This window comes from Bacillus rossius (genome assembly GCF_032445375.1).
Source record: "Bacillus rossius redtenbacheri isolate Brsri chromosome 9 unlocalized genomic scaffold, Brsri_v3 Brsri_v3_scf9_2, whole genome shotgun sequence".
In the NCBI taxonomy this organism is placed as follows: Eukaryota; Metazoa; Arthropoda; class Insecta; order Phasmatodea; family Bacillidae; genus Bacillus; species Bacillus rossius.
Genome location: NW_026962013.1, coordinates 8,723,806 through 8,736,345, shown reverse-complemented (window position 1 = coordinate 8,736,345; position 12,540 = coordinate 8,723,806). Strand labels below are relative to the sequence as shown.

Genomic DNA, 12,540 nt, shown 5'->3' with positions numbered 1-12,540 from the left:
TTTCTATGTCATATATGTTAATGTTACCGCTCAAATTTCATAGTTTCCCCATGCACGACGAGAAGACCTCGCGCCTGTTCAGAAGTTTGCTCTTAGAGGTGATACCGCGCTAAAAAAATACCAGCGAGCGTCGCACTTATCGTCCCTCCTCACCAACACACATCACGTCTGACTAGGTGGGCACCTTAGGAGATGAATATTGTAATCCTGACTGAGACACGTGATAGGAGACAAGTGACATTTGGAAGGAATAAACAGGAATTTAAAAAAAAAAACTGCTCATTAAACCATGGACCTATGTTCTCGCAGGATACTTTTTTTTGTCAGGAAAATAAAAAGAGACCGTGCGTCATTTGCCTGCCCGGAGCCACCGGTCCGGGAATTAATAACTCCGGGATTCCCAAGGGCAACCCCCGGAGACAGTTCGCAGTTACGCAAAATGTGTTTCAGCCCTTCGCTGCCGGCACATCTGTAATTGCGAACAATTAGTCTGCTCTTGCTTCTTCTCTCTGCTGGTTAACTAGCAGACGTTTCCCAGAATCCGGAAATAAGCGAGGTGCTTTTACGTGAAGCCTGTCGAAATTAAACGTAACACAATTTGTCTTTTGAGAGAAATAGGCAGCCTTAGGAACTGTAAAAATACTACCTTGGCTTTCGAGGCTAAATCGCATCGAAGTTGGGAGAATATACCAACGTTTTAGGAAGTGTGTCACAAAAAAAAAAAAAACAACTTTGCAGCAAAGTAATGCTGAGTTCATGCAAGTCCACAGAGTTCAACGAATTAATTTTTTTGATGTTTATTTACCTTAAATACATTCTGCGGCATTTTTTCGGGATTAATTACGTACTATACAATTTATCAAGTAATAAGTAGGTATTGCGGGAGTTTATTTTGTGTGTTATTTTGCGTCAAATACTGGTAATTATTTCAACTGAAAATTGAGTGTGAAACCAAAATTTTACTTTCGCTCAAAATTAGTTCTTCAGATTTAGAGACACGTCACGTAAAAAACGACTTAAGAATTCTGCCTTAGTAAACTAAAGGATTGTGTGTTTAAGTCACCAGAGCAAACGTAAAGAAGAGTAATAGCAGGATTAAGATCTTAAGTTATTGATCTCGCATATCCGGGGGGAAATTAAAAAAATGATTTGTTTCACGAGATAAACTGAGAAAATAAAACAAAATGCTTCGAGGCGATCTTCGCATACGCGGGTTCTCGCAATGTTTACTGAGGATACATTTCATTTTTCGATCAGGAAAGCGAGTCTCTCCTCGACATTTTCCCTGGAATTCTCCCCCCTCCCTCCCCCTTTCCCCAGCGGACGAGGAAAAGAGGACCAACGTGTTTTTCTTCCGCAGACGTAAAATAAATACCGGAGAAATAAGAAACGCTTATGAAAGTTGAGACAGGAAGTTTAACGGTCAACCGGAAGTAAAAAAGAGGGCGTGTGTATTCAGCTGAAGGATATTTTCTTACAACAACTTACTTCGGGTTCTAGATAACTGCGAATCTTTGCGAATGCGTCAGCTTTGTGCAGGCCTTAAAACAAAAAAAAACGTTAGAAACTGGTTTAACAATATACAGTTTACTCATGATTTACTACGGTATTTATCACAGCCTTATAAAACAGAAACAATCATTTATCAAAATTTAAAAAAAATAAAAAAAAGACAAACATGATTTGGTCTTTGAAGAACCTTAGTATTTAGTTGCATCATGTGCTGTTTTAAAAATGATAGCAAATAAGATTGAATTTGTAAAGTTTTATGCTGTAGCTTGGTTTCTGGGTTGTAGCCGCGTCCGTCCTTGGCGAATAATATTGGCTGTAGCTGTGGGCCAATCAGAGCCTTTCAGGGCCAATCAGGAAGCACCTTCCCCTCAGGCGAGAGTACATAAAGGCAGGATAACTTGTAAGAACCTCAGTAGGTAACTGCTCCCTGATGATGGCGACTGCAATGTCGACCGAAACGTCGGTTGAATTATTCGCCAAGGACGCGGCAGCTATAACCCAGAAGCCGAGCTACTTCAGACAATGGCCGGTGAAAGCCTGCGAACGTTTTTAAAATTGTATGATGTTTTGGGAGGGAACTGGAAAATGAAGGGGAAGAAGACGGCTGAAGATTGTCTGGCCAGAGCGCAAGCTACATGGGACCTGCGTCTGATTCTTTATTTTCTTTCCAAAAAAGATGAAATTCTTAGCTGGTAGTTTTCTTTCCCCTATGCTGTTAGCAGAGCAGAGAGTAACTCGTGCGTCAACAATGAGGCCAGTGAACTCTGACCCTCTGCCCCTATCGGGGAGGGCGCCGCCGACCCTGCCACTTGGCAACACTGTCACGCCACCGGCAGCCCACAACTCACGTAGTTTCGGTTACCTACCACGTTCGTGCAACTTCGTCATTTCTCTCAAAAATTGAAATTAAAAAAAAAATCGAAGGGTTAGGTTAGGTCAGGTCAGTCACAACATGCTTGTTTTCATCGGAAACTTCTGATTTAGCGGCTGAAGTGTGACAATACCAAAAACGCAAAAACTTCGGAAATCTTCGGAAATTCTTGCAGGGAACCGAAACTACGTGAGTTGTAGGCTTCCCGTCACGCCACCGGGGGGAGCTCCCTGAATCACTCCCACCCCTCGCCGATACGACCCGCTAGCTCCAGAAGGCATGCTATCCCGGTCAGGGGCGCAACAACAGGGGGGGGGGGCAAGGGTATTTTGCCCCTCCCCCCCTCTGAAACCTTGAAGTGGGGGCAAACGGGGGCAAAGAAAGTGCTGTGTAATCAATTTTTAGTTAATAAAACTGCTTAAATAGCACCATTTTCCACCTTGAAATTCAAATTTTCCCGGGGGAGGACCCCCGGACCCCCCGCTTCAACAAAGGGGATCAATGATTCTTTATAAAAAGATATATTGCCACCCCCCCCCCCCCCTTTTTGGAAATTTAGTTGTTGCGCCTCTGATCCCGGTGGAGGCCCCTACCACACACTGGCCACAGTCCTCAGGAGCGGACACTCGCGCTGCCATCGATTTTTCACGTTTGTGATGCGCGACGGCGCAGCTCTCGGGATACGGCATTTGGCAGGAGTCATTTCCGCGAAATGCGGCGAAAGTGAAGAAACGGAAATGTGCAACAACCACGGTGCTGCCGTCTGCGGCCTTAGAGCGCGAACGCAAGTTCGCAAAGCCAAAGGGAAACTTAATCAACCGTTTAAATGAATTTTAACAAGAGAGGACAGTATTTTAATAAAATTACTTGTTGAAAATCAGGTCCAAATCCGGGGTCTAGTATTTTTTTCAAGTCTTTTTCGCTTATATCGGAGCAGTTTCATTACAGAGTTTAAATTTTTGGTCTTCACTTTGAATGATTCTATAGTCAACGTAATTCCTCTGACAACAGATTCTAGCGGCTGTTACTAAAACTGTGTCAAGAAATGTAGTTGAAAACATAATTTGCGTATATTTATCACTCTTGTCATCATTTAAAAAAATTCTATACGTAAAATTTCGTGTCCAAGTTATTATTATAAGTGTGTTTGAAACATGAGACCACATGAATTAGCTCCTTACGAAAGTTAGATGTTACACATACTGAAAGGCTCGCTCGCTTATTTTTTCTTCGTGATTATGCCACAAGAGCGCAAACTCGGCACACGTGAATGCGTTTTTGTCATGCTCTTAATTTACAATAAACAATTCAAAAATCTAATAAATTATGTTTGCTATTTATAAATCATATATCTTAATGTTATCCTTCTATGTCGGTATACAATAAATAGTCAAACGTGTTTGAAATATGAATGAGCATGTGCGATTTATTTTTAAGGCTTTGTAACGTTTTATTTAGCATATATAACGATGGGAGATTGAAGACTGTTGTTTAGTCTTCTGTCCTTGCAGTATAACATGTACAGTGAACATCATAAAATTTTACAAATCCAAGCTTTATCAATTTTAAAACAGAGTATTATGTAACTTAATACTAAGGTTTATCAAATACATAGGCGTTTGTCCTTTTTATTATTAAATTTCATATACATGTTATAATATACTGTATATTATTGAAATAATTATTAATCTATTTCTGAAGTATTTGGTTTAAGTATAATATTTTTAATTGCACTGCAATGGTTAGTACAGACTCAAATTTCCCCTTGAAATATATTTTTGAAAATAAAATATTACCATACGATAAAAAAATTAATTTCCCTCCCATAAAAATTTTTTGTCCTTATTTTTTTTTTTCGCACCCCTAATTCTCCCGCCCCTTAAAATCTGGCGCTCTGGGCGTATTCCCGGTTGGCCCGTTTGTGAACCGGGGGCTAATGGAATAAATGAGCAGGAAAATTCCTCAGACCATAGCCGCTAGACTATTAAACGTCACAAAATGTGAAGGTGTCTTTATGAGCAATATACTTCGCGTTTTTTTGATTAAATAATTTGTTCGCAGTGGTTAAGACGTTTTGCAGAACACCCCTGCCGTGTTTCTTGCTCAGATATTCCACTTACCCCAGACCCTCATTAGCTCCGTACACTTTGCGACTACAACAGAGTGAGTCCACAGCCGGCGCATACCGCTGGGATACTCGGGAACATAACTTTCGAGGAACTCCTCTCAAAGAAAGCGTTTTGTTGGTTTATCAGGGCATTTGCCATTGCCCTCGTATTTACGAGTGGAAGATGTAAATTTGTTTCGGTATCTTAATGTACGCAATGCTTTTTCCCCCAGTCCCATTTACCTTAACTGATTTAAGACTTAATGTTGAATGTTTATAAAATTACAAGAGATAACTTGCAATGGCAACGGGGATTGTAGAATTATATGCACGAAATAAAGAATTTTATTGTTGTGACAACGTCTAATAAATCGATGAACGCCGGCTGCACGCACGAAAAAGGGTCCCGTTACGCACATTGTCCCTTTACGCTGTGTCCCGTTACGCTCATTGTACGCTTGCGCCGCATCTATCTCTCTTCCACTCGATTGGAACAACCATCGATTTGACTTTTTCGAGGCACATTTAACTTGAAACACTCCCATTCGTTTCCTACTTTTCCTATCATCGTCCTATCCTTAACAGAATAACACAGATTGGAAGATGTTAAATAGCAAACATGTATAAAAGTTATAGTTCAAATAATCTCTTCGTTAAAGTAATAAACATATTTGAATTAATGAGCGCGAATAAAAGTAAATTTGTCAATTAAATTGTAGATTTCATTTCACTCCTTCTTTGAATCCATACAAAATAGTGATAATACAATAAAAATGATTCAATTTTATTCATAAAAGTATGCAATCATTTCATCAATGTTTTGTTATGACGTTGTCACGTTAAACTATCGTCCATAAACCGACTTTACAGACAACCATTTTTTTTTGCTTTAATTCTAATTTTGAGTTATTTATCCCAATTCATGTCAAATCATCTCGCCCAGTCCTTCTGCACCTTGTTGCAACCACACTAGTCCGTAAGCGCTGCGAGGAAATAACTTATTATTTCACGTTGGCGACTACAAATATCACACCAGTTCACAAGTGTTGACTTCAACAAGCATTCAAAACTATGCCATATAAAAAAAATCACGGAGACTTTACTGCAAACGGTATCAAAATATTTTAAATCGCAAGATTGCGAGGCCTAATCCTTGTTAAGGCGTCATTTACAAATGGTTTAAGATTTATTTAATGTGTCAAGATTACGAATAGCATTTAAGACCGTTATGAAAAGTTCTAAATTAATATTGCATGAGATGAAGGGACGTGCAGAGACCCTTTTTAATTTAATGTTCCGTAGAGGCGCACGCCAGTCCTGTGCCAGGCGCGTAGAGGCTGTGAGGCGTGAGGCGCACGAGCCAGAGTCGACCTTAGCGATCACGCGCTCTTGGGGCTCGTGCACCCAGCCGGTGCTCCGGGACGGGGGGGGGGGGGTTAAACCTTCACCCCCCCCCTCTCCTCGCTACGGGACGTCTCTGCCCACGGCATCCTCGGCGACGTCATGTGCGAGGTATCGACCCCCGCCCCCGCGCGTCGAGGACCGTCTGTCCCCCCCCCTCTCCACCCCCTCCGGCACCCTCCCAAGTCACGGGCGTATCTGAGTCATGGCCAGTTGCACCGCCAGAGTTAAAGCGTACTTTACCGTCAGAGACTAGTTTCGTCGATGGGCCAACCATTTGTCCGAATGTCAACTTCTCCGAGCTCGGACAAGTGGTCACTCGGACAAGTGGTTCTTTCGAACAAAATGAGATCGGAGAAGTGGACATTCGGACAAATGGTATACACCCGTTCATCATGGTCGGACCACGTTTGCTGTTGCACCGTTGTGTTTCGAGCTCTGACCGAAGATCAAATGGAAATTCGATATGAACCGACACTCGGGGCGGTTCGTGGACAATGATCTCGAATCGACGCGGTGTTTAATATGTTAGCCTAGCCACGAATTTTCGGTACTGCATAGCCTGACCCGTGATCTGGTTATGTATCCACTCCACGGGATTTTTAACCTGCAGGATAGGAGATTAGTGTCACCTGTCAGATCCAATGGGCGATCCTTCCCGTGGTATCACCGTCTCCCTGTCCAAAAATAACACTTTCGTGTTTCATAGTCCGCTAGTTTGTGATTTATTTCCTTGGCGGCCTCTTAAGGGCCCCGCCTACCTACGCACACAGAGCTGCAGAAGAAAACCACATGAATTGAAACATGATAACGATATTCGAGTGGTGTCTGTTTAAGAAAACCGTTTAATAATACGCTGAAGGCGAATGGGTAAAAATATTAGATCTGTTTCCGTAATTCATTTTTTAAACTGTATTTTTAGAAACGTGAAAATGGCTAACAACGTGTTACCGCTAGAATCTCATTGTTGCTCTGAGCACGACGATAAGACTGCATGCCAGTTCACAACCTAGCGCGCTTAGAGACGACACCGCAACTAGAAGCACCAGCGAGCGTCGCACTTATCATCCCGCCTCACTAACACAATGCGGGCGCCTAACGGTTCTTTATTCCAGTCTGCAAATATGAAAAAATGATGTTTCTGAGTTATGTTCATAAAAATACTTATCAACGCACGCTTTCATTTGAGCCGATGGATGTTTCTCTCTATTCGACGAAGTCACAACTGTGAGGAGTGTTGCTTTGGAAGCTCGCGCGCTGAATGCACTTCTGGTAGAACGACCACTGCGTTTCGCTCGTTTGCGGAGTTGTACTTCCTGCTGCAGACACGGGGCGAGTCAGAGGCGACTCCAGTCTGCAGCGAGAGAAATCTGCACTTCCAACTACTTCTTTCATGCCCCACCAGACTTCAAATGCATCAGAGGCAACGCTGGAGCTCGTTACAGGTGCGACACATTCCAGTTTATTGAAGTCGTACTTCTGGAGCTGCTGTGGAATACTTTTTTCTCGAGCTTAACAAGGTTGCGGATTGTAGTTTGTGTTGAATAGGGAACTCACTTTTTAACCTGATATGAGATATAGATGTATATTTTTGAGGTTATTTAGGTTTTATTTTAACCCTAACACCACACAACATTTGTCAAACCCATTTAATGATGAAAGAGTGATGGGAGTTTGAATTAATTTACCTGGTAATAAGTTTAATATATTTAAGTTATTTTAAGCAAACATCATGTGGAGAGTAAAAGAGCAAGAAATAGCTTTAACACAAGAAAAATAAAGTTAAATTTAAATATATAAATGTTTGAAAAAAATTAAAAATAACCTTAACGTTCATAAGGGGAGTTTTTTTTCACAGGCAAGGAAGTTGTTCCCTTCTATTAAGCCATAGAGATATGTTTGTCAAGATGAAACTCCTCACTTCACACTCGCTCATTCGCACACTGGGTGAGACGAAAAATTGATCACATTATTCTTTCCTACCAGTAGTAAAAATTACATATAGGACATATAATTCTGAAAACTTATTGTAATGTTACATGCATACATTTGAATGCCTACGTTTGTAAATGGACATGAAGTGTGCGAACGATATGTTAGCATCATGAACGTTATTCACAAGTGGAAGAATTGAGGGTCTTAATATAAATATATAATGCAATGTGTAATAGTCTCGTACACATTTTTAATATTTTAAATTATAAATGCATACTACACTCAAAACAAACATTTATTTTTTTGTGAAAAACTTAAATCTCGTAATTGCACGTAGGTCGCTGAAAATACTGCATATAAACTCATTGTTTGATTTTAGTGGTGGTAGGGTCAATGCTAGCCTTAATACAGTTCTTCGAAAGTAGGAAATAACTTCAAGTAGTCAAGCCTCCAAACTTCTCAAGACTATCATTCCTTTACTGAATTAATGAAATTGGTTTTAACTGCTCACCGAAATATAGTTCCTCAGAGATGGAATGGATTGGTGTGAGAACTGTAGTACCCGAAGAAACGCATCAAATTCACAGAAAGGTCTACCATGTTTCTATTTATATAAAATACATATTTAACTCCACCAAGAATCGAAACCAGATCTTCATTTTAGAAGGCAAGATATGTGATGATTATACCACCATGGCACAGAGTATATAAGTGAACCAGAGACGAAATAGAGGCGCGGTCTCTTTGATCTTGGCGAACTCGACAGCAGACAGTCGAAAAGTTGGTCGCCATGTTTGTGGCGTGTGCGCTGCTCATAAACACATGTTGAATGCTACGTTTTCCTGAAGTATGGATCATTATTCCGTAAAATTTCTACTCGACACATAATTATATTCAATTTGCCATTAAGGTTTAATGCGTGGACCATACGTAACGAATGCATTCAGTTACGATTCATGCGTAGATTGGCTAGTGGTGAAGTATTATGAGACGGTGATTTTTTGTTGTGTTAGAGCGTGTTTAATTAAGTGACGAGCCTATTTGTCCGTGTGTGACGGCGTGTTTGCATAGGCAACTTACGAAATATTTTATTTGCTTGAAATCAGAGGTTATTTAGCACACAATCCATGACCATATCTGCATACAAGAAGAAATAGTGGGAAGACCTATATAAAATTTGTTGCATTTGATCCTCCAAAAATATTAAAAAAAAAATATACACAAATGACATGCACACTAATCATTCCTTTCTTTTGGTACGTACCTAAGTGAGTAAAGCATGGAAAGTATTAGGCCTAGTTCTAGGACAGTAGGTAGTCAACCTGTTGCAATAAATTCAAATTATATAACAAATATCAGGAATAGCTTCTCGTGCAAAAGTCTTGAAAAAAAAATCCCTGTTTTTACTAAAGAACTAACTTAATCTCATTTGGGTGAAAGTTCCGTATTGCGTATCCAAGTTAACCCTGTGGTCCTGATGGTACGATTCTGATGGCACGGTCTTGTACAGCTGACCCTGTGGTACATGATGCTTATTTTTTTTTTAGCAGTGGGAGAGACACGTAGCGCTGAGGCGTAGCGCGAAACCTGATGTAATTTATCTTACAAATAATTTATTTTTTTATATCAGCTTTCGCGCTGTAAAATGCGTCGGCGCTACGCTCATCCACACTGCTAAAAAAAAAAAAAAGCATCATGTACCCCAGGTTCAGTTGTACAGGATCATGCCATCAGGACAAATGTATATCTGGATACACCTGGATATGCAATACGGAACATTTACCCTCATTTTTTAAGTATGATAAGGTTAGATTACATTGGGATAAGGTTTATTAGGTTACAATTATGTTTGGTTAGGTTTACCTCAGGTTAGGTAACCGAACTGATTACGTTTCATGTTAATGAAATCATTACTCAACACTATATGTACCCACATGAAAAAAGTACATATAATTAAATGAAAATTTTAGCCCATCACTTATGTTTTAAAGCACTCTGATGGTTTTACTCGAACACTTATAGGTCTATAGGCAGCTAATTTATTTTAACACGCTAGGCCAATTTTAATCGCGATAGTTCCTATATTCGTTTACTGCATAAGTTAACAAACCCACATTACACTCTAAAATATTACTGATAATTAAGATAACAAATATAAGAAGGAAAGTAACAGCCACATTTTGCAAGTTGTGGAATCAACATTGCAGAACTTATAGGTACTGGATTGACACGTTATTTTTACTTACAGTATTTCATCTATAGGAAATCTGAAGAAGCTTCTTTTTTCAGATTAACCACTGTTGTTTGAACAGTTTGGTGCCGAGCACCAAGTGGCTCCAAAACGTTTACGAAACTCATTCATTTTCATAAAACTGATCTCTGCAGCATCCCAAAGTTTAAAACGCTATACCAACGCCAGAATTATACTTGCCACAAAAATGGCGGCTAGCCTACGATGTGTCAACACGGCGAGTTCGGGTGTGCACAGCTGATTTCGCCTCTGGTTCTTATCACCTCTGTGACCATGGTGTCATAAATCGTCGTCATGTAAATACCACTATTATATGAGGGGTCTTTTTTTCCCATGTGACTACTTGTACTTTAAACGATGCTAAACTGCTCATATGTATTTTAAATTTATTTATTCATGTCGTAACTATTTTCTGGGGGTCCCTGAGCAGAGGGTACGAAGGGCTTCTGTTAAAATGTAAACATTGATTACGCAATGATGGTGGCCCCCAGAAGTCGTCGTCGTCTGCTGGAGGCTGCCATATTGTAGAGAACGACAGTGTTTTTGGGACCGTGTAAACATTGATTACGTAATGTTGACAACCAGTCATCGTCTGCTGGAGGCTACCATCATTGCGTAATCAATGTTTACACTGTCCCAGAACTCCTTCGTTTCCCCTACTACATCCTGATTATTTTTTAACTCATGGTTAAATCTGAAGCAATGGCTTCTGTGCGACGCAGAAGGGAGAAAACACTCTTCCGGAAGGTGGCCATTAACAGCGCCATCCCCCACCTCCGTCCCACCGACCAGAGAGTGGTTGCCACCGCCCCGTCGGCTCATTAGGCCTAATGGAGCTGCAAATGGCGGCTGGAGGTGATTTTCCCCCCGTCCATTTTGTCACACCGCCGAGCGGTTACTGTCGCGCACGCAAGAGCACATCGTGAGTGTTGCCACCAGTCGACGACAACTACCCATTATTACCTCACCTCCCTGAGGCAAGGTACGGCGAGGGTTTCTTCAACAATCACATTGTGTCCGAGAAACTACATAAAAAAAATTGGTTGTCTGTAAAGTCGGTTTACGGACGATAGTTTAACGTGACAACGTCATAATAAAAAACATTGATGAGATATTCAACCAGAATGTGTCCACTTTGTAAAATAATAAAATTTGTCATTCAATAAAAACTTCAAGTTATAAAAGCATAATAAAAAATTTAAGCACTGACCTAAACGGGCAAAACAAAGAAATCGATAACCATCTCGACATGCATCCCATGTCGATAAAGGTGTGGCATGTTAATTTCTTCATTAAAGTATATAATTTCGACGATGTCAATAATTACATTGCTGTGTAGCTTCGATGTGTTGGTCGCGACTTGTCACACTTAATCTATAGCTCTCAAAGTGATGCCCTCGAGGTGTTACCCTTGTCACATGGTTCCTAACAAATCACTTTTGACATTTTGCTGTCGAGATGACATACTGAAGATGTCAGCTAAGACACGTAGAACGGTTTTTTTTTCCATATTCCAACCCATCGACAAACTTGACATGCTATTAATCTCATGCAGGTAGGAGAGAGAGAAAAAAAGGCAATGGGGTTAAAGTAACATTCGGTTTGTTTTCATGACCGAAACCAAGTGTGTGTTTATGATTATCAGACCGAAAGTTGGTCTTGAGGTACTACTCATCAGGTGCCGCAAAAACAGCTCAGGACAACTTTGTTGAACCGACGCAGCACCGCGAGAAGGCAGACTGAGCCAGAATTTTGGATAGGGTGTACGGGTCGCCAATTCCTTTAACCTTTCCACAGTTCGGAGCCAGAATTTTGGATAGGGTGTTTGGGTCGCCAATTCCTTTAACCCTTCCACAGTTTGGAGCCAGAATTTTGGATAGGGTGTACGGGTCGCCAATTCCTTTAACCTTTCCACAGTTTGGAGCCAGAATTTTGGATAGGGTGTTTGGGTCGCCAATTCCTTTAACCCTTCCACAGTTTGGAGCCAGAATTTTGGATAGGTTGTACGGGTCGCCAACTCCTTTAACCATTCCACAGTTTGGAGCCAGAATTTTGGATAGGTTGTACGGGTCGCCAATTCCTTTAACCCTTCCACAGTTTGGAGCCAGAATTTTGGATAGGGTGTTCGGGTCGCCAATTCCTTTAACCATTCCAAAGTTTGGAGCCAGAATTTTGGATAGGGTGTTTGGGTCGCCAATTCCTTTAACCCTTCCACAGTTTGGAGCCAGAATTTTGGATAGGTTGTACGGGTCGCCAACTCCTTTAACCATTCCACAGTTTGGAGCCAGAATTTTGGATAGGTTGTACGGGTCGCCAATTCCTTTAACCCTTCCACAGTTTGGAGCCAGAATTTTGGATAGGGTGTACGGGTCGCCAATTCCTTTAACCCTTCCACAGTTTGGAGCCAGAATTTTGGATAGGGTGTACGGGTCGCCAATTCCTTTAACCCTTCCACAGTTTGGA

General features: G+C 41.0%; 1 protein-coding gene across 1 annotated transcript in view; it reads right to left on the bottom strand.

Moving 5' to 3' along the window:
* Window positions 1-12,540, bottom strand: part of LOC134543246 (proto-oncogene tyrosine-protein kinase receptor Ret) — an 83,978-nt gene that overhangs the window by 64,500 nt on the left and 6,938 nt on the right. The window lies entirely within an intron of this gene.